The 23,405-nt window shown below is 42.6% G+C and overlaps 1 long non-coding RNA gene across 1 annotated transcript in view; it reads left to right on the top strand.

Moving 5' to 3' along the window:
• Nucleotides 1-21,630, top strand: part of LOC132210697 (uncharacterized) — a 33,613-nt gene extending 11,983 nt beyond the window's left edge. The window contains exons 2-5 of the long non-coding RNA XR_009446858.1: nucleotides 1,379-1,789; nucleotides 2,369-2,502; nucleotides 13,515-13,686; nucleotides 21,190-21,630. This is a non-coding gene — a long non-coding RNA (uncharacterized LOC132210697). The remainder of the gene's footprint in view (nucleotides 1-1,378; nucleotides 1,790-2,368; nucleotides 2,503-13,514; nucleotides 13,687-21,189) is intronic.
• The last annotated feature ends 1,775 nt before the right edge of the window (nucleotides 21,631-23,405 follow it).

The raw sequence follows: 23,405 nt of genomic DNA, 5'->3' as shown, positions 1-23,405 counted from the left end.
CTTTTCTCCAATGAAAAGAGACCGAGCTCAGTCAACCTCTCTTCATAAGATAAGCCCTCCAGTCCAGGCAGCATCCTCGTAAACCTCCTCTGAACCCTCTCCAAAGCATCCACATCTTTCCTATAATAGGGCGCCCAGAACTGGACGCAGTATTCCAAGTGCGGTCTAACCAAAGTTTTATAGAGCTGCAACAAGATCTCACGACTCTTAAACTCAATCCCCCTGTTAATGAAAGCCAAAACACCATATGCTTTCTTAACAACCCTGTCCACTTGGGTGGCCATTTTAAGGGATCTATGTATCTGCACACCAAGATCCCTCTGTTCCTCCACGCTGCCAAGAATCCTATCCTTAATCCTGTACTCAGCTTTCAAATTCGACCTTCCAAAATGCATCACCTCGCATTTATCCAGGTTGAACTCCATCTGCCACCTCTCGGCCCATCTCTGCATCCTGTCAATGTCCCGCTGCAGCCTACAACAGCCCTCTACACTGTCAACGACACCTCCGACCTTTGTGTCGTCTGCAAACTTGCTGACCCATCCTTCAATTCCCTCGTCCAAGTCATTAATAAAAATTACAAACAGTAGAGGCCCAAGGACAGAGCCCTGTGGAACTCCACTCACCACTGACTTCCAGGCAGAATATTTTCCTTCTACTACCACTCGCTGTCTTCTGTTGGCCAGCCAAGAAGTAATGGGATTTTGTAAGAAAGATGTTACAATAAACTGTGAATCCAATTGGCACAGGTAGCCTGGAGGATTCTTTTTTTTATTCACTGTGGATGTCACTGGCTAAGCCCAATTACCCTGGAGAAGGTGGTGGTGAGCTGCCTTCTTGAATAACTGCAGTCCTTCGAGCAGTGCTGTTCAGATAGAAGCTCCAGAATCTTAACTCAATGACTATTAATGAACAGTGATATCGTTCCGAGTCAGGAACGTGTGTGTGGCTTGGAGGGAAACTTGCATGGGGCACTAATTATGCATTAGTGATGATAGAACAGATGTTGAAGGTGGTGGGTGGGGTACCAATCCAACAGGCTGCTTTGTCCCATATGGTTCAAGCTTCCTGAGTGTTGATGGAGCTGCACCAGTCCTGACTAGTGGAGATTACATTCCTGACTTGGGCTTGATAGATGGTGGACAGGCTTTGTGTAGGTAGGGGGCTCATTATTCACTGCAGAATTCTTAACCTCTGACCTGCTCTTGTCGTCACAATAATTATAAGTTTGGTCCAATTCAGTTTCTGGAAACCTGATAAGCCTCAGAATATTGGCAGTAAAGGAGTGTAAGTCATGGGACAATGGTTAGATTCTCCTTAATGGTGACGTTCATTGCCTGTAACTTGCACAGCTCAACTACCACTTGCTTCTCTTCAGCTCAAAACTAGTTATGTTCCGTGGACATGGACTACTTCAGCATCTGAGGAGCTATGAGTGGTGCTGAACATGACACAATCAACTGAGAACATCCCCACGTACGACCTTCTGACGGAGGGATGGCATTTGATGAAACAGTTGAAGATGGTTGAGCTCAGGGCACAAATTTACGTAACCCCCGCAGTGACGCTTTGGAGTTGGGGCAACTGACTTCCAATAACCACAACCACTTCCTTTATGGTAAGGTTCCAGCCGGCAGAGGGTTTTTCACCTGATTCTTACTGACTGCAGCTTTGCGACGGCTCCTTGATGTCATATTTGGTTGAATGGCACCTTGATGTTATCTACCCCTCAGGACATATTCACAGAGTGCATTTGGAATCTTAAAACTGTACCACTGGAACCAAGCAGGTAATATGTTTTGAGATACAACTCATCAATCATAACATTCTCTGGATAAGAATGATCAGGATGTGGTAGAATTTTACATCAAGGACGAGGATGAGAATTTGGTCTGAAACTGTTTAATATCTTAAACTTTTATTTAAGATAATTCAGGAGGAAAAGGCAGAGTTGAACTGGGAAAATATTTTAAAAGGTAAGACCATAGAGAAACAATGGCGGATGTTTCAGGGGATATTTCATAACTCTGAACAAAAATATTGTCAATTTAGAATGAAAGGATGTACAGCTAGAATGCACCATGGTACCATCTGTTGTTATCTAAGAAAGTTAAAGATAGTATAAATTGAAAGAAAGATTGGAAAATTGTGGAACTGGAAATATTTCTGATGTGAACAAAAGATGACCAAAATAATAATGAGGGAGCCATTAATATAAATACAGTAAAAGCTTCCACAAGTGTATCAAAAGGAAAAGAGTAAAGACAGTGAATAATGGCTCATGAGAGGGTGAGACTGGGGAATTCATGATGGGAAATGAGGGTAATGGCACAAGCTTTGAACCAATATTTTCCATCTGATTTCACAGTAGAAAACGTACAAAAAATATCAATGGGCGAAAAGTAGGGAGCGAAAGGGAGAAGGAAATCCTCAAGGAAACATTGAGAAAAACTGAGAAGACTAAGTTAACAGGTTCCCTGGACCTGAAGACTTGGATCCCAGGTATGCAAAGAGTCCAACCCCACATCGTACCATCAGAGCTTTATTTCTTTTAAAAATACTCCATAAACTTCAACCCCTAATTACTAGCTCCCATATTTATACAGCCAACTCACACTCAATTCATCCTCAATTAATACAGACATAAAACCTGTTCCGTCACTTCATTAGTTCTCAGGCATCCCTTCAGACTAAATTAGATGATAACATGAAGGATTATAAGAGTTGACTGCAGAGATTGGTTTAGATTAGATTCCCTACAGTGTGGAAACAGGTCCTTCGGCCCAACAAGTGCACATCGCCCCTTGCAGCATCCCATCCCACCCCTATAACCCACACACCCCTGAACACTATGGGCAATTTAGCATGGCCGATCCACCTAGCCTGCACATCTTTGGACTGTGGGAGGAAATTGGAGTACACGGAGGAAACCCACGCAGACACAGGGAGAATGCGCAAACTCCGCACAGACAGCTACCTGAGTCGAACCCGGCCCCTGGCGCTGTGAGGCTGCAGTGCTAACCACTGAACCACCATGCTGTCTGAATGGATGTATCAGCTGTAATCTTTTGTAGATTCTGGAAAGATCCCAGCAGAATGCAGCCAAGTACGAATTTACTTAGTCTAAAATTTGTCATTGGGAAATTGCTAGAATTTATTATTGAGAAGACAGCAGCAACCCATTTAGATCATATTCAGGCAGAGTTGACAAGTTATATGAAAAGGATACATTAAAAAATATGATGAATCCAATTGAGTTTCTACTTCAAGGAATTCTAATTCTTCAACAAACCAAGTAGTTAAAGCAAAATTAGTAGATGTAGTTAATTTGGATTTTCAAAAGGCATGTACATGAAGCACAAAAATTTAGCTTCTATGCACAGCATGTATTTTAGAGGGCAAGTGAGGTGCAAATCTTTATTTCAAGGAGGGAAGGAGTGAAAATCTTTCCACACAAGACATTGGTGACGCCACTCATGGAGCACAGCGTACAGTTTTGGTCTATTAAACCCGGATATGCTTACAACAGCGGTTCTCAGAACGTTCATAATGTTAATTCCAGGGATAAAAAAGGGTTGTTTTGTGCAGAGTGACCTGGACAATGTTCAGGCTCAGCGGATAACATGCTGGGTCAAAATCCAAAATTCCCTCCCTGGTGGCATTGTATCTACCTACAGCAAATGTACTTATAGCAGTTCAATTGGGAAACTCACTATTACCTTCTCAAGGGCAACTAGGGACAGTTGTGCTTCAGACTTCAAATGCCCGTTCTCATTTAGAAAGTAATCTATGCCTCCATTTTTCCTACCAAAACACATAACCTCATAGTGTCCCACACAGTATTCTGTCTGCCGTTTCTTTGCCCACTCTCCGAGCCTATGCAAGTCCTTCTGCAACTTCCTCACTACTATCTGTCCCTCCATCTGTCACTGTATCAACTGTAAACTTAGCAACAATGTCTCAGTTGCTTCATCCATATCATCAATGTATTACGTGAACTGTTGTGGTACTAACACTGATCCCTGCGGGTCTCCACTAGTCACCAGCTGCCATCCTGTAAAAGATCCCTTTATCTACACTCTCTGCCTTCTGCCAGTCAGCCAATGCTCTATCTATGGCAGTATCTTGCCCAAACACTATGGGCTCTAATCTCATTTGGTACCTTCTCAACAGCATTCTGGAAATCCAAACAAATCACATTCACTGGCTCCCTTTTGTCTAACTTGCTCACTTCCTACTCAAAGAATTCTAACAGATTTATCAAGTTTAACTTCCCCTCGATGAAGCTGTGCTGATTCAGCCCGATTTTGTCATGTACTTCCAAGGTCTCTGCAATCTCATCCTTAATAATGGACTCTAAAATCTTACCAATGATTGGGGTCAGGCTAACTGACCTATAATTTCCCTTCTTCTGTCTCTCTCTTTTCTTAAACAGTGGTGTTGCATTCGCCATTTTCCAAACCCCCAAGATCCTCCCTATCTCCAGTGATTCCTGAAAGATCACCACTAATGCCTCAACAATTTCTTCAGCTATCTCCTTCAGAAGTCTACAGCACAGTCCATCTGGTCCAGGGGTGATTGGTCCACCTTCAGGCTTTTCTGCTTCCCCAGCACCTTTTCCTTAGTTATGGCTGTTGTATTCATGACTGCCCCTAACTCTCAAAGTTCTAGTATGCGATGGGTGTTTTCCACCATGAAGACTGATACAAAGTGCCTGTTCAGTTCCTCTTCATTCCTCATACTGATTCTTCAGCCTCCTTTTCCAGCGATCTACTGTCTACTTTTTAATGTCAGTTGCAATACTGGTCAAAGACGATATCACAGCTGTACTGAAAGAGGGCCCCATGGAGGGCTCGAGCAGTGAGGCAATATGGGTAGAACTCAGAAATAGGAAGAATGCAGTAACAATGTTGGGGCTGTACTATAGGCCTCCCAACAGTGAGCGTGAGATAGAGGTACAAATATGTAAACAGATAATGGAAAGGTATAGAAAAACAGGGTGGTGGTGATGGAACATTTTAATTTTCCCAACATTGCCTGGGATTCACTCAGTGTTAGGGGTCAAGATGGAGCAGAATTTGTAAGGTGTGTCCAGGAGGGTTTTCTGGAGCAGTATGTATGTAGTGCAACTCGGGAAGGGACCATACTGGACCTGGTGCTGGGGAATGAATGTGGCCAGGTGGTTGAAATTACAGCAGGGGACTACTTTGGAAATAGTGACCACAATTCCGTAAGTTTTACGTTACTCATGGACAAGGATGGGAGTGGTCCTAAAGGAAGAGTTCAAAACTGGGGGAAGGCCAACTATACCAAGATTCGGCAGGATCTGGGGATTGTAAATTGGGAGAAACTGTTTGAAGGTAAATCCACATTTGATATGTGGGAGACTTTTAACGAGAGTTTGATTAGCATGCAGGAGAGACATGCTCCTGTGAAAATGAGGAATAGAAAAGGCAAGATTAGGGAACCATGGATGACAGGTGAAATTGTGAGACGAGCCAAGAGGAAAAAGGAAGCATACATGAGGTCTAGGTGACTGAAGACAGCCGAAGTTTTGAAAGAATACTGGGAATGTAGAGCATATCTGAAAAGAGGGATTAAGAGGGCTAAGAGAGGACATGAGATATTGCTGGCAAACATGGTTAAGGAAAATCCCAAAGCCTTTTATTCATATATAAAGAGCAAGAGGGTAACTAGAGAAAGGATTGGCCCACTTAAGGATAAAGAAGGAAAGTTATGCGCTGAATCAGAGAAAATGGGTGACATTCTTAACGAGTACTTTGCATCGGTATTCACCAAAGAGAGGGACATGACAGATGTTGAGGTTAGGGATAGATGTTTGCTTACCCTAGGTCAAGTTGACATAAGGAAGGAGGAAGTGTTGGGTGTCCTAAAAGGCATTAAGGTGGACAAGTCCCCTGGTCCGGATGGGATCTATCCCAGGCTTTTGAGGGAAGCGAGAGAGGAAATGGCTCGGGCCTTAACCAATATCTTTGCAGCATCCTTAGACACGGTTGAGGTCCCGGAGTACTGGAGACTTGCTAATGTTGTCCCCTTGTTTAAGAAGGGTAGCAAGGGTCATCCAGGTAATTATCAACCAGTGAGCCTGATGTCAGTGGTTGGGAAGCTACTGGAGAAGATACTGAGGGATAGGATCTATTCCCATTTGGAAGAAAATGGGCTTATCAGTGATAGGCAACATGGTTTTGTAGGGAAGGTCCTGTCTTACCAACTTAATAGGATGCTTTGAGGACATGACAATGTTGATTGATGAGGGGAATGCTGTAGATGTCATATACATGGATTTCAGTAAGGCGTTTGATAAGGTTCCCCATGGCAGGTTGATGGAGAAAGTGAAATCGCATGGGGTCCAGGGTGTGCTAGCTAGATGGATAAAAAAACTGGCTAGGCAACAGGAGACAGAGAGTGGTAGTAGAAGGGAGTTTCTCAAATTGGAGACCTGTGGCCAATAATGTTCCACAAGGTTTTGTGCTGGGACCACTGTTGTTTGTGATAGACGTAAATGATTTGGAGGAAGGTGCAGGTGGTCTGATCAGCAAGTTTGCATATGACACTCAGATTGGCGGAGAGGCAGATAGAGAAGGGGACTGTCAGAGATTACAGCAGAACAGAAATAGATTCGAAAGTGTGGCAGATAAATGGCAGATGGAGTTCAATCCGGGCAAATGCGAGGTGATGCGTTTTGGAAGTGCGACCTATACAGTAAATGGAAAAGTCCTCAGGAAAATTGATGAACAGAGAGATCTGGGTATTCAGGTCCATTGTTCCCTGAAGGTGGCAACGCAGGTCAACAGGGTGGTCAAGAAGGCATACGGCATGCTTTCCTTCATCGGACAGGGTATTGAGTACAAGAGTTGGCAGGTCATGTCACAGTTGTATAAGGCTTTGGTTTGGCCACATTTAGAGTACTGTGTACGTTACCAAAAGGACGTGGATGCTTTGGACAGGGTGCAGAGGAGGTTCACCAAGATGTTGCCTGGTATGGAGGGTGCTAGCTATGAAGAGAGGGTGAGTAGATTAGGATTATTTTCATTGGAAAGATGGAGATTGGGAGGGGACCTGATTGAGGTCTACGAAATCATGAGGGTATAGACAGGGTGGATAGCAAGAAGCTTTTTCCCAGAGTGGGGGACTCAATTACTAGGGGTCATGAGTTCAAAGTGAGAGGAGGAAAGTTTAAGGGAGATATGCGTGGAAAGTTCTCGACACAAAAGGTGGTGGGTGCCTGGAACATCTTGCCAGCGGAGATGGTAGACGCAAACAGGTTAGCATCTTTTAAGATATATCTGGACAGGTACATGGAAGGGCGGGGAGAAAATGGACACAGACCCTTAGAAAATAGGTGAGAGCTTAGACAGAGGATTTCGATCGGCGCAGGTTTGGAGGGCCGAAGGCCCTGTTCCTGTGCTGTAATTTTCTTTGTTCTCTTTATTTGTACTCTTGCCTCTCTCTTACCTTTTGCAGCTTAGAAAAACTTATGCAATTTTTTAAAATATTACCGGCTAGCTTGCCCTCATAGTTCATCATCTTCCCGCTGATTGCTTTTTAAGTTGTCCCCTGCTAGTTTTTGAAAGGCTTCCTAATGCTCTGGCTACCCACTAACCTACACCACATTTTATGCTTTTTCTTTTGCTTTCATCCTGTCCCTGACTTATCTTGTTAGCCATGGGTGCTGATCTTTTCGTGATCTCAACTCCACTCTCCTGCCTGCTCCCCATTGCCCTTTATCCCTATTTTTCATCAGAAACATATTTATTTCTTTCTTGAATCGGTCGATAGGTGCTGCCTCCATTGTATTCAGGGGCAATGAATTCCACAAATTCACAACCCTCTCCTCATCTCCATTTTGAACATTGCATCTCTCACTCGATGGCTACAGCTTCTTGTTTGAGACTGTCCTGCAATGGGGAACATGTGCTGAATGCCCATCTTTTCAATCCCCTTTACTATTTTATATACCTCAATCAGAACCACCCCGCTCACTCTTTCGAACACCAGCAAGTACAAGCCCAAGCTACTCGGTCACTTCTCATATGACGGCCCCTTCATCCCGGGAATCAATCAGTTAAACCTCCTCCGAACTGCCTCCAGTGCAAACGCATCCATCCTCAGTCAGGGGATCAAAACTGGACACAAGACTCTGGTCTCACCAACACCCAATGTGTTCGGATAAACACTTTGTTACTTTAATGATCCAGTCCTTTTGTGATAAATGCCAGAGTTCCATCTGTCTTTCTTATGCTATGCTGTACCTGCATACCCACTTTCGGCTATTCATACACAAAGACGGCCAGACAACTCTGCACTGACACACTTTGAATCTTCCTTCCTTTTAAATAATAATTCACCCTTTTTTTCATGGACAAAATAGGCAAGCCTCGTGCTTATCCACATTAACTACCTGCCAGATTCTGGTCCATTCTCCTCGCCTATCAATGTTCAGCTGTGTATGTTGTATTTCACATCACAGGCTGTTTTCCCACCTATTTCAGAAGCATCCGTGCATTCTGCAATGTTACATTTTGTCTCTGCTTACAGATCATTTTTTTAGGTTATAAATAGTTGAGGTCAGAGAACTGAACCCTGCAGCACCCCACTACTAACGATTCACCATCCAGACAAAGACTCATTTATCCTGACACTCAGCTTTCTGTCAGTTAGCCAGGCCTTTATTCAAACCAATATTCTACACTTAATCCCCTTGGATCAAACCTTCTGGTTCACTTTTTTATGCAGCAACTGGTCAAATTCTTTCTGGAAATCTAGATATGCCACATCCCTCAGATCCCTTTCCAAGATCCTCAATTCTGCCACGTCATCAGTTCCTGAATTCATTACAGCTTTTGTTCAAACGCCGTCAAAACAGTTGAATTCCGGAGGTGAGCTAAGGATGGCTACATGTGACCGAGAGTGGCATCAAGGAGTGCTAGCAAAACTGGAGCCTGATGGGAATCCAGCAGAAACTCACCACTGGTTAGAATAATATCTGCACAGAGGACAATATTTTTTCATTCTTTCATGGGAAAGAGGGCATTGCTGGCTAGACCAGCTTTTATTGCCCATCCCAAATTGCCCAACTGATATCTGGAGTTCCATGTAGGCCACACCAGGCCATGCAGTTTCTTTCCCTGAAGAACCTAAGTGAACCAGATGGGTTTTTCCGACAATTGACAATGGATTTACGATCATCATTGGACTCTTAATTCCAGATTTTCATTGAATTCAAATTCCATTGTGTGCCATGGTGGAATTTGAACTGGGTCCTCAGAACTTTACCTGAGTGTTTGGATTAATAGTCTAGTAATAATACTATCAGGTCATCGCCGCTCCTAATGGGAGGCATTTTGGTTGTTGGGGGTCAGCTGCAGGAGGTCCTGAGGGTAGAGTCCTAAGCCTAACCATCTTCAGCTGCTTTATCAATGATCTTCCCTCCATCATAAAGTCAGAAGTGGGGATGTTCACCAGTGATAGCAGAATATTCAGCATCGTTCACCACTCCTCATACTGAACCTGTCCATGTCCAAATGCAACAAGGCCAGAACGATATCTAGGCTTGGGCTGCTAAGTGGCAAGTTGCATTTATACTACACAAATACCAGGTAATGACCATCTCCAGGAAGAGAAAATCCATAAATTGTCCCTTGACATTCAATGGTGTAACCATGACTGAATTGTCTGCTACCAAAATCCTGGGTTTTACCACTGAACAGAAATTCATCTGGACTTCTTATTTAAATGCAGTGGCGACAAGAGCAGGCCCAAAGCTCGGATTACTGCATCAAGTAACTCACCTCCTGATTCCCCAAGCCTGTCTACAAGCTGCATGGAACAAGTCAGAAGAATGATGGAATAATCCCCACTTGCCTAGATGGGTGCAGCTGCAAAAGCACTCAAGAAATTCGATACCATCCAGGAAAAAGCAGCCTACTCCCTCCAGTGCTCAATGGCAGCAGTGTATACCATCTATGAGAAGCACTGACAAATCTACACAAGATGGTGAGATAGGACTTTCCAAACCTATGACAAATTTCATCTATAAGGACAAGGGTAACAGATATATGGGAACAGCACCACCTACAAGACCCTGTCTGAGACACTAATCATCTCAACTTGCAAAGAAATTGCTGTTCTTTCACTATCACTGGGTCAAAATCCTGGAAATTCCCCCCTTATTGACTGAGTCTACCGACAGCACATGGACGATAATGATTCAACAATTACAAGGGTAACTGAGGATGGGAAATAAATGCTGGCCCAGTTCGCGATGCCAGTTGCCCAGAAACAAATGAAAATAAGTATCACATATCTCCTCTTAATTCCAGTTTCTCTTGCAGCACCATTCTGATTAATCTATAAAACCTGGTCTTTCTATAGCAATGCTCAAAACTACATACAGTACTCATTTGTGATCAAATCATATTCTGCAGAATATTAAGAGCCATCACTGGCAGATGAGTATGATTGCACAGCTCGGAAAGTCCGTATCACTGGTCATGAGCACTGTGCGGGTTGATTAGCCTGAACTAGAGCCACGTATCTGACCACATGTTTAGGAGGTCTTTCAGAGTAATGGAAATGGTCTTGGCCTTGAGAACACTAGCATTCCTTTCCCCAGTTACTTTCCCACACTTCAACTTCTTGTCTGGTGTTCATAAAGAATTACGTGCATTCATACAGGACATTCCCCCAAATTGGTTTCTTCTGAATGGGGATTTCCCATACTTTGAGCTCGATGTAGTATTTCTTGAAGGAACATTTCAAGGTCTTGGAAATGCTTTCTTTTACCTCCTCTTGTTCAGATGCCTTCCTTGAGTTAGCAAAAATTTACTTTGGTAGTCATAATGTGGGCATCCTAAGTACTTGGCCAGCCCAATGGGGTCTGTTTCAAATCATCATGGCGTCAATGCTGATGCTAGTAGGTTTTACCTCCTAGCTGATGTGGAGAATCCATGACAAAACTGTGCTGAAAGGGTCTTGAGGTGGGAGCTGTATGTTGTCCAGGCTTCACAGTCATATACAAGAGGCTGAACGATGCATGCCTGGAACTCAAGGATCTTGCTATCAGCACAGATGTCACAATTGAGCATTCTCATCCTTGGGAGTCCAAAGGTAGCCCTTGCATATTGGACGTAATGTTACAACCTCTGTATCAATGTCAGCCTGAGAAGGGAGAGAGCGTCCCATGTAAGGGAAACGTTCTACATTTGGGAGGATTTCTCTATTAATTTTGATGAAAAGATGGATCACAACTTGACAGATTGGTAAAGGATTTTAGTCATCTTGAGGTTAGAACAAAGAAAATATCAATGCAGTGCAGGTTCTTTAGGCCTCAATGTTGTGAAACCAACCTGAAGCCCATCTAACCTACACTATTCCATTATCGTCCATATGTTTATCCAACGACCTTCAAGTTGCAGGCAGGGCATTTCACACAGATACTACTCTCCGAGTAAAGAACCTACCTCTGACTTCTGTCCTATATCTATCACCCCTCAATTTAAAGCCATGTCCCCCCGTGCCAAACATGGCCATCTGAAGCAAAAGACTCTCACTGTCCACCCTATCTAATCCTCTGATCATCTTGTATGTCTCTATGATGTTGCCTCTTAATCTTCTTCTCTCTAACGACAAAAGCCTCAAGTCCCTCAGCCTTTCCTCATAAGACCTTCCCTCCACATCAGGCAACATCCTGGAAAATCTCCTCTGCACCCTTTCCAAAGCTTCCACATCCTTCCTATAATGTGGCGACCGGAACTGTACTGCGGCCGCACCAGAGTTTTGTACAGCTGCCGCATGCCCTCATGGCTCTGAAACTCAATCCCTCTACCAATCAAACCTAACACACCGTATGCCTTCTTAACAACACTATCAACCTGGGTGGAAAATTTAAGGTTGAGGCTAATTCTTCAGTATACTTCTGCAAAGGCCTTAAGGGAGATTTGAAGATTTCTGAGAGCGGAAATGACATTGTGAACCACATCCTGAAGTTCCATAAGCGAGGTCAGTGTCATTTTCTTCTTTGATTTCAACTGGTTGAGGTTAAAAGGTTTTCCGTCAATCCTGTCCAGACTGGGAAGCTTGTTCATGACGAGATTAAGAATGGTGGTGACAAAGCTGGAGAAAAAGGTGGGTGTGACGACATATCCCTCCTTGAACCTCAACTTGACCTCAAGGAGCTTCTGCACAATATTGCATTTCTGGTATTGAAGCCTGATTTAAGCTGTTGGCCTTTTATCATTTTAGCAAACTACTTCAACTTTGAGGGAAGATTGTATTTAAATCCGCAGATCTCTTGCTCAGCTGCATGATTTAGCAGTTTTTCATTGATTTTACACATTGCAACACAAGTAAACAAATTAAACTCCATCATTTTTCTTACTCCATGGGATGTGGGCAGTGCTGGTGGTATTGCATTTAATGCGTATTGCTAATTGACCTAGTGAAAGTTATGGTGAGCTGCCTTCTTAAATCAGTGCAGTCTTTCAGCTATATAGGCACACAGTGCAGTTCAGAAGTGAGTTCCAAGATTTTGACCCTGTAATCGTGAAGGAATAGGCTGATATTGCTTCAGGTCAGTAAGTTGCGAGATTTGGAGAAAACCCTAGTGGTCACATGCATTTGTTGCCCTTGTCCTTTGGGTGGTACAGCCGATCAATGTGGAAGAAGTCTGCCGATTGCACTCATCTGTTTATGTCTTGTTTGAGCAATTGATTGTGCTGCCTTTGTTCTCCTAATCAAAGAGCGAACTGAAATTGACTGCACCAGTCACATGTGCGGAATGGACAGTTTGATGAAGTGTTAGAAATCGGCTTGGGTTCTGGGAATGTATCCAAGCTGAAGATAGAAAACTGAAAGATTACAGCAGCTGAGATAACAAGGTGTAAAGCGGGATGAACATAGCAGGCCAAGCAACATCAGAGGAGCAGGAAAGCTGATGTTTTGGGCAGAGTCCCTTCTTCAGAACTGAAGACCCTTCCACAGAAGGCTGTTGCCCTTGAATCAACTGTTAATCTGGGCACAAGAAGTTGCTTTGGAAATGACACCTACATCCGCCTCTGACACTCGATAATTACTGCAGCTGGCCTTTATCATACATGCCAGAAGGTAACATCATAGAGGTGTTATGTTATAGAAACATAGGGCAGCACAATGGCTCAGTGGTTAGCACTGCAGCCTCACAGCCGCAGCAACCCGGGTTTGATTCCAGCCTCAGGCGACCGTGTGGAGTTTGCACATTCTCCCCGAGACTGCATAGGTTTCCTCCGGTTGCTCCGGTTTCCTCCCAGAGTCCAAAGATGTGCAGGCTAGGTGGATTGGCCATGCTAATAGTGCTCAGGGATGTGTCGATTAGGTGGGTTATCTGGGGATGGGACTGGGTGGGATGTCTTAAGGGTCGGTGTGGACTTGTTGGGTCAAAGGGCCTGTTTCCACGCTGTGGGGATTCTTTAATTCTATGTTTCACTTTTAATGGCTAAATCCCTAACTTTCCACAGATTGGAACAATTCTATCAAGTGGAATAATATATTACTCACCGGAATGCAGTACTCCACCATTGGGTAATGCACCTTGTGTCTCTTTGATGTGTGTCCTGACAAGAAACAGCTTCGGCAGATGTCATAATTGAAGTGTTTGAGGCTGCGGTACCTATAAAGGAAGAACAAGAAGTAAGAGGAATGTTCATTTTTGTTTAGATATTTTTAACCATTGAAGGAATGCAAGTTAAGTCGTTCAATTATGTATTTTTTATATTTTGAAGAAACCTCAATTTGTTTGGGGAGAAACTTAACTCACCAGTCAATTTTCACAATGGGATATCACATCCCTGGAATTATTGTAAGTTGCTTCTGCTCTGCATCCAACATATTCACAACGTTCCCATAGTATTGGAGGTTTTCATCTGCCACGGTGGCATAAACCTATTTAGAAGTAACCTTGCCAGAATCTTCCTGGGAAAGGTAAATCTGACAAGCAGCGATTGTAACATGTGAAGCTGTAAAGGCAACAATAAAGGAGGAGGATACACATTTTCAGCTCAGACAGCAGAAGGGAAGTTCTCCAGGGAAAGAGAAAAAATAGCAAAGAAATAAACTGTAACAATGGCTGAGAGACAGTGGGCAAGTGGCAATATCATTGAACTAAAAATCCAGAAACCCAGGCTGATGCTCTGGAGAATGCGGGTTCATGTTCCAACACTGTAGCTGGTCAAATTGACATTTCATTAAAAAAAATACCCAGAATTGAAACTTATTTCCAGTAACGCTATCATGAAACTGTCAAAAATTGTTGGTAAAAATCCATCTGATTCACTCGTGTCCTTTCGGGGAATATTCAATCATCCTTACCCCATCTGATCTACATGGGGCTGCAGAGCCACAGCAATGTAGGTAGCTCTGAACCACCTTCCGAGCCATCCACTTAGTTCAACAGCAATTAGTGAAGGACAACAAAATGATAACTTCGCTGGTGATAGCCACACCGCTTGCAAGGATGGAAAATGTTAGAACAAAATGGAAGGACTTGATCAATGTCGTGTGAAATTATCAACAGATGAATGGATAGAACTGGATACGGAATGCAGGTCATCAATATGATGAGATGGTGCAAAGCAGAGGATATTGCCTTCAGGATTCCTGTCATTAAGGCAAACTCTGAGACTCAGCAAGCAGTTAGGGCACTCATAAATGCATGAGCAGAAACTAAATAGCCATGAAAACCAACAGAAAAGTACAAACAGCAGGCTCTTAAAATTTTTGGAGATGTGTAAGACAATATTAAATTATGCACTGAAGTGGTTAAGTTCAGTTTATCCTATTATAAATAGCACTGGTAACAGGAAACTCACTGTCAATTACAGATTAGTCCAGAATTCTCAAGGCAATAGATAAACTGAAGCAGAATACCAGTTTCCATAAGGAACAAACATAATTTGGAAGTTAAAGGGATGAAAGTAATTACTTTTCTGAACAACATTCTGAATAAATACAAACAGATGGTAGATTGAGAATATGAAACATTGAGGAGATGGTAAGTAAAGAAATAGATTTGGAAGCAACAGTGTGGGAGAATTGAACAAGTTCACCGGCCTCACGCAACATCAGGAACCAATACATTTGATCTTTAGAGAACAGAATGTCAGAGATGAAGGGGGCTCTCCTCCCAAATGGTCAAGCTTACAAAATGTAGGAAAAAGGCTGCCTTCCTCTTGGTGCTTCTCACTGGATGAACATGCGAGGAAAGTTGTGCTCATTGGTTGCGGACCTATTAGTGGTTAGTTCATTCATATCAGGCAGATTCTCCCACAGTGGGTGAAGGTGTGGTCATAGTCTTCGCTGGGGGCAAGTGAATCTATTCCTCTTCTTTGCTCTTTCATGCAAGTTCTGTGTTTCGATTCCTGATTGCGGCTACAGAATCGCCTATCTGTCCCTCGAACTATCAAGTCTCCTATCACTCATGAGAACAAAGTGTGAAGCTGGATGAACACTGCAGGCCAAGCAGCATCTCAGGAATGCTGCTTGGCCTGCTGTGTTCATCCAGCTTCACACTTTGTTATCTTGGATTCTCCAGCATCTGCAGTTCCCATTATCACTCCGATCACTCATGTCCTGTTTACCTTACCCTTTTCTGCCATGTCCCAGAGACAATTGTAGTTTACTTTAAATGAATTTTAAGTCCAAATCACAGTAAAAGGAAACCACTTGGTCCATCATGTTTGAACTAGCTCTCCAAATACATATCACAAATTAGTGCCTTTTCCTTACCCTGCACATTATTTCTCTTTAATTAACTAATGCTTTCTTGCATCTTTTACTGAAACTGCCTCCTCCACGTAATGCATTCTATAGACTGTGATCAAGTGATTTCTTACACTGCAGTTACTTCTTTTGTAAATCACTTCAAACCTCTGCATCTTATTCTCAATTCTGTCACAAGTAGGAAAGTCTTCCCCTCGTCTACTCTGACCAGACCGCAAATGATTTTGCAAGGTTCAAAATAATCTCTTCTAAGTCTTATCATCTTCGAGGAAAACTGTCCCAATTCCTCTAATCATTTTCATAATGAGATATCACATCCCTGGAAACATTATTGTAAATTGGTCCTGCTCTGTTTCCAACATTTTCACAAAGTTCCCTTCGCATGGAAGGTTTTCATCTGCCATGATGGCATAAACCTATTTAGAAGTAACCTTGCCAGAATCTTCCCAGCAATGGAAAGGCTGGTGACCCCATGGTTCTTTGAGCAATCTGACATTTCTCCTTCAGTTTTGTACAAGATATGGCATCTTAAAGATTCTGTGAAATCCTGCCCTGTTCCTCAGAGTCCATGAAAAGCTAACAGATCTTGGCCTTCAGCGTTAGGCCACCATTCCTCATGCTTCAGATGGAATTCAGTTGACTCCGGGTCGCCGTTGCTCTTTATTCAGTTATGACAGTTATAGTTTCATCCACAGTTGGGCTCTCATCCAGTTCTTCTTCGACAGGGAGTTGTTTGATGAGATCAATGGCATAAACACGCACCTTTTCCATAATGGTCAATCTTAGAAATGTAGGAGAATATTTCACCAAAAAGGCTCAATTTACCCCTTAGAAATCCTGTCCAAATCTGCAATTTAATTCACTAATTATGGATAAGACGTTTTATCAATCATTTAGCAACACCACAGCAATCACTTTCATAGGATGCACACACACTGATTACAAGACTAATAATAAGGCCTTTTTGTAAATTCCCAATAATTGCAAATTACAGAAGCAACCAGAAAAGTATAGTCACAATCCGTTCTGAGCCACAGTGTCTGTGATCAATGCAACTGTGAACAAAATACCAAAAACATGCCGCACTCACCTCTCACAAAAATTAAGGTAAAGAAGTTGATACTTAATTTGTCCTAATTACTTCTCTGGTCCATAAATTTGTTGGGATTTTTGATGATTTCAGTTGTATTGTTTACAGATAGAGTTTCTAATAGAACATCTAAAGTTAAATCTTTCTTTAAAAACTAACTCCCACTAACTTTCTGCTAGTTTGCACATCTCACCTGAAACCTTCGATTGGGTACTCTTTGCAGGTGTTACACTTTGCCTGACGTTTTGCAGTTTCAGCAGCTGCCACACAGTGTAGAACAGGCAGCCAGACCATGGAGTGAGGCTCCAATCTCATCCACTCTACAAAGTGTTTAACATCAATCTCTGGTTTGTTCTGGCCCTGGAGGGAAATAAAAGATCAGCTGCATGATTAATTATGCCAAGTTTACATCTGCTATCCTCAGTGATACGGTATCTAATACACTATCACTGGGGTTTCTGACATTGTTTTTGTTAGATGAATGATTAAAAACATTGACTATTTATAAACATGATAGCCTTGGAATAGTGGTGGTACATGTTGGCCTCTGGAACTAATTCAAACCGAAAATGAGCACAAAATTCCTACTGGCAAGTAGACCCGCTTGACCTTATGAATTGGCGTAGAGCACACTTACATGTTGGAAGCAACTTTGTTCAATGTTGCTGCCCCCAAATGAAGCTACCTCACCCAGCTGCCGAGGGATCTGGGCTGCATCGTGAAGCAAAAGGCTCAGGCTTCGTTAGTCACATAAATCTGTGGGCTCAGCTACTTGTTTGAAGAGATCTGCAAAAGTTATCCATAAGAAAAATATTGATATTCCTAAACTTAAGGGAGGTAGTTGAGAGTTCAATCTCTCCAATACATCTTCCTCAATTGCCTTGCTTTGTAAATTATGTTAAAACATTATTTTATGATATTGATTGGCTATTTACAAACAACTGTGAAAACAAAAACTTCTGTTTGTTTACAACAATGGACAATGTATGTTGTATGATTCTCCAAGGAAGTCATTTTGTCAATTTCTTTATTGATTGTAAATCTCAAACCTCTCTAATATCTAATATCTTTTCACAGAGGTAATCTTTGTGTGGACCTGGCAAATATGGGCACTGTCCTCAATGAATATTTTGTGTCAATCTTTGCAATGGAAAAGGATACTGCAGTAAAGATATCAGGGCAGAGGACCTAGGAACATCAGAGGTTAAGACATAGGGAGATGCAGCTGGTTTAGCAACTTTAAAAGTGGATACATCTGCAGGCCGAACTGAAATGTATACCAGCGAGCAAGGGAAGTGAGGAAGGAGATATCTGGGCCCTTGGCAGCAATTTTCAAACCCTTGTCAATCACACGTGAAGTAATGAAGGACTATTAACATTGTCCCACTATTATCAAACGGAGAGAGGAACAGACCAGGAATTTAAAGGCCAGACAGAATAATCTCAGCACTGGAGAAGCTATAAAGAGGCATTCTTCGGGGTAGAATGCACTTGCATGAATTAATCAGGGATAGTCAGTATGGATTTGTTAAGATGAGGTCACGTTTCAGAAATATGATCCTTTTTTGAGGAGATGTTGGAGTGTTGATGAGTTTATGCATTTGATGTGGACTCAGTAAAGTCCCCCTTGGCAGACTGATCAAGAAAGCAACAGTCAACAGGATCAAAAACAAAGAGGCACACTGGAGCCAAAACTGGCTGAGGCAGAGAGCACAGGGTGATTGATGGTAGAGGGATATCTATTTGACAGAACGTTTGCTTTGAGTGGGGTTGTGCAGGACTTGCCACAAGGGCCCTTGAAATTTGTCAACGAGATTCATCATTTCGGCTTAAACACAGAGTGTATGACCGTGTCGCTAGCGAATAACTAATTTAGTGAGGAGGATATTGACGGAATGGTCATGGAAATAACAGCCATGGGATCAAAGGCAAAGTGGCACACTGGATCCAAAATTGGTTGACAGACAGGAGGAATAAACTTCAGGAGGAGATCAACAGACTGGTCAGCTGGGCACAGCAATTGGAACTCAACCAGGAAAAGTGTGAGCTAAAGAACTTGGGAGGGCTAACAAGGCAAGGGATCACACTATGAAGGGTGTGATCCTGGAGATTACTGAAAAAAACAAGATGCTGCCTGAGCTGGGGATTCTCATGGAATCATACAGAACAGAAGAGGTCCTACGGCCCACTAAGGCTGTACCTCTAAAAATACACTACGACATATACTAGTCCCATTTTTACACACTGGACCATCCTCTTCAATATTACGACAGTTCAAGTGCTCATCCAAGTACTTTTCAAAGGTTGTGAGGTTTCCTGTTTCAACTTCCCTCCCAGGCAGGCTTTACCACACTCTGGATGAAAATGATTTTCCTCAAACCTCCTCTAAATTTCCTCTTTCTCTTTAAAATTATGCCCTATTGTTATTGATGCTTTAACAAAGGGGACAATGCTTTCTATTCAACCCATCTATACGTCTCATAATCTTATATGCCTCTATCAGGACCTCCACTCACCCCCCAAACCTTCTCTACTTCACAGAAAATAATCTGAATTTTTCCAGCCTTTCTTCAAGCTAAAATGCTCCAACACATGCAACATCCTTTTCATTCCCTCCAGTGCAATCACATCCTTCCTAATGAGTGGTGACCAAAACTCTACACACGACTCCAGCTGTGGCCGAACCAAACTTTTAAACAGCTCCAGAGTGACCTCTCGACTCTTACAATCTATGCCACTGATAAAGGAGGTGTCCCAAATGTCTGTGTAACAACCCTTACTAGCCTGACCTGACCCCTTCAGGAATTTATGAACAAGCACCCCAGGATCCCTATTCTCCTCGAAGCTTCCCAGTGTCCTGCTATGCATTAGATTTAGATTTAGGTTTTATTATCACATGTATTCAATACAGGGTACAAGAGTACAATGGAAAGAGTACACTGTCACCTCAGATGGTGCCATTTCAGGTACAAAGTACCTCAGTACGAAATTTTAGTTGCAGAAGTAGAAAATTTATCCGTCCTTCTTTACTCAGAGTCGTAGGGGAGTGGAATGCAATGCCGGAGAGGGTAGTGGAGTCAGCCTCATTAGGGGCATTTAATCTGCTATTAGACAAGCACATGGATGATAGTATAAGGTAGGGGTGGAGGTTAGGTAGACCTTAGAATTAGGGTACAAGTTCGGCACAACATCGTGGGCCGAAGGGCCTGTACTGTGCTGTACCGTTCCATGTTCTATGTTATAAAAATAAATGAATAAGTTAAAAAGTTCAGCACGACAGTCTTCTTAGTATAACAGTAGAAAAAGAAAAATAAAAGTTTAAAAAGTCAAACATTACAGTCCTTTCTAAAGCCACAAGTTTTCAGACACTCTGAACGAGGCTTCCCCATGATGGTTCGTATTCCCCTCCGCTGGGCTAAGGCCCGCCCATCCTTGCCAGTGCTGACTGCCATTGCTGATGTCCATCCGGCACGACAGGCTTTGCCACATTAAGTGCTGTCTTATCTTATTCCTTCTTCAGGCTATATCAGTCTGCCACTGACCTGCCCATCAGACCAATGCCAAGATTGAAGCAGACAAGGGGACTTGGTAAAGGTGTTTAAGATTTTGAAGGGCACTGACAGGATAACTGGAAGCTGCTTTTTCCATTAGTTGACGTGTCAATAAACAGGGGGCACAATTGAAGTTCACAGGTAGAAAGCTAAGAGGGGAGTTGAGGAGAACTATTTTCCCCAGTGTGGTGGGAGCCCTCAACTCACTGACTGAAACTGTGACTGATTCAGAAAGTGTCTGAATATTTAAGCAGTATTTAGATATTCACTTGTGTTGCCGTAGGCTCCAGGGCGATGGGCCAAACAATCAAAAAGGAAATCAATGCAGTATGAGTTCAATGTAGAAAGATCTTTGTTGGGCAGTGCAGGAACTACGGACCGCATGGCCTCCTCCTGTGCAACAAACATCCATGAGTCTATAATTACACAGCTTTTCTTGGAGGCATTTCTCCACTTGACTGATTCTTTCGAAATGCAAGGCCGACAAAATAAATCCTTTTATTAAAAGCTTCTGTCTCACTGAGAAAGCTTCAGGCCAATTTGATAATCTGCTCTGAAAAATCTGCTCATATTTTGATAGTTATGACTTCTCACTTGCACCCTCACCAGACATCACAGAGATTATGAGAATACAGTAAACACCTGGTATATAATTTTTGTCAGTTTATTGAGTGTGCTAGTTTGTTAAACAAAGTTTACCTACAGTTAAACCTACAGTTTCCATGTGTATCAGCAATGATAGATTTAGTACTGACACTTGTATTTTTCCTCCAGACCCTTGGATAGACACATCAAGCCAATTTTCAAAGAAAGCACTCTGATTCTTCGACTCCAACCCCTGGAAAAGGAAGTTGCAGAATGTCACTGACTGACTTGACTGATTTGAATACAGCATAAGATACATAGAACATCGAACAGTACAGGCCCTTCAGCCCACGATGTTGTGCCGAACTTTTACCCGAAACCTCAGGTCTATCAAACCTCCACCCCTATCTTATATTACCATCCATATGCCTGTCTAATAGTCACTTAAATGCCCCTAATGAGGACGATTCCGCGACCCACTCGAGCTAAAACAAAGATCTCTTTGAACTGTCATTTGTCACACATGTATTGAATCAAAAAACAAATTTCTCACTTCCATAGATTTCTATAGCACCTTAATATGATGTGAAGATTATACTTCACCCTTTCATTTTATAAATACAACTTTAAACAAAATGCTACTATATAGAACTTCTATGTTGGTATTTGCGCATATGCCATTTCAGTTTGTGTGATCTGTTTCTATACAATGAGTGATAAATACTTCGATTGAAATGGTTGAGAGCAGTATATGTGAGATTTAATACCATGCTTTATCTGCAGATAGTCCATCTGCAGGTAGTTATTCATGAGACTCAAATGACATCAAGTCTCAGGGGAGCTTGTGACCTCTGGGTTATGTACTGTTTGACCGTTTCTGACTGGTCACTGGTTGAGAGGAAAGAGAACTACTGGCTGCTATCCATTTTCAACAAGTGATCACGATAATCTACCTGCGTTTCAACGTCCCATCAACATGCAAGAATTGTTGCTCGAAGAGGCTTCTGTGTAACAAACAGGAGCAGAATCAAGATCAACCATGTTTTCCCTATCTGAACAAGCTGCCAACACCAGAAATATGGGACCGTCTTCATCATTCTTATACAATTAACTTTTACAATAGACAACAGGTGCAGATGTAGGCCATTGCCCTTCGAGCAGCACCACCATTCATTATATTCACAACTCCACCGACCTTAGTGTCGTCTCCAAATTTACTAACCCAGCCTTCTACGCCCTCATCCAGGTCGTTTAGAAAAATGACAAACAGCAGTGGACCCAACACTGACCCTTGCGGTACACGACTAGTAACTGGTCTCCAGGATGAACATTTCCCATCAACTACCGCCCTCTGTCTTCTTTCAGCAAGCCAATTTCTGATCCAAACTGCTGTATCTCCCACAATCCTATTCCTCCGCATTTTGTACAAAAGCTGACTGTGGGGAACCTTAATGAACGCCTTGCTGAAATCCATACACACCACATCAACCGGTTTACTCTCATCTACCTGTTTGGTCACCTTCTCAAAGAACTCAATAAGGTTTGTGAGGCACGACCTACCCTTTCACAAAACTGTGCTGACTATCCCTAATCGAATTATTGTTTTCTAAATGCTTATAAATCCTATCCCTTATAACCTTTTCCAACACTTTACCAACAACTGAACTAAGGCTCACTGGTCTATAATTACCAGGGTTGTCTCTACTCCCCTCCTTGAACAGGGGAACCACATTTGCTATCCTCCAGTCTTCTGTCACTATTCCTGTAGACAATCTGAGTTCAAGATCAATGCCCAAGGCTCGGCAATCTCCTCCCTGGCTTCCCAGAGGATCCTTGGATAAATCCCTTCCAGCCCAGGGGACTTATCTATTTTCACACTCTGTAGGTTTTCTAATATCTCTTCCTTGTGAACCTCAATCCCACCTAGTCTCGTAGCCTGTATCTCAGTATTCTCCTCGACAACAGTATTCGCCTCATTTTCTAGAGTGAATACTGTCGAAAAATATTCATTTAGTGCTTCCCCTATTTCCTCTGACTCCACACACGGATTCCCACTACTATCCTTAATTGGCCCTAATCTTACTCTCGTCATTCTTTTATCTTTTATCTTATTTATCTTCATGACGTACTTTATTAACAATACCACACATCCCCACATCACTTTAAACCTTTGGAACCCTAACAACTTGCAGATATCTCCAATTAGCTAACTTCTTCCCTTGAAGCACATCTAAACTACACTATTCCATGTACGTCCATATGCTTATCCGATGGCGACTTAAATGTACCTAAAGTTGGCAAATCTACCGTCGCAGACAAAGCATTCCATTCCCTTACTACTCTCTGAGTAAAGAAACCACCTCTGACATCTGTCCTATATCTTTCACCCCTCAATTTAAAGCTAT

This window comes from Stegostoma tigrinum, chromosome 18 (assembly GCF_030684315.1).
Source record: "Stegostoma tigrinum isolate sSteTig4 chromosome 18, sSteTig4.hap1, whole genome shotgun sequence".
Lineage (NCBI taxonomy): Eukaryota > Metazoa > Chordata > Chondrichthyes > Orectolobiformes > Stegostomatidae > Stegostoma > Stegostoma tigrinum.
This window is presented reverse-complemented; position numbering and strand designations above follow the sequence as displayed.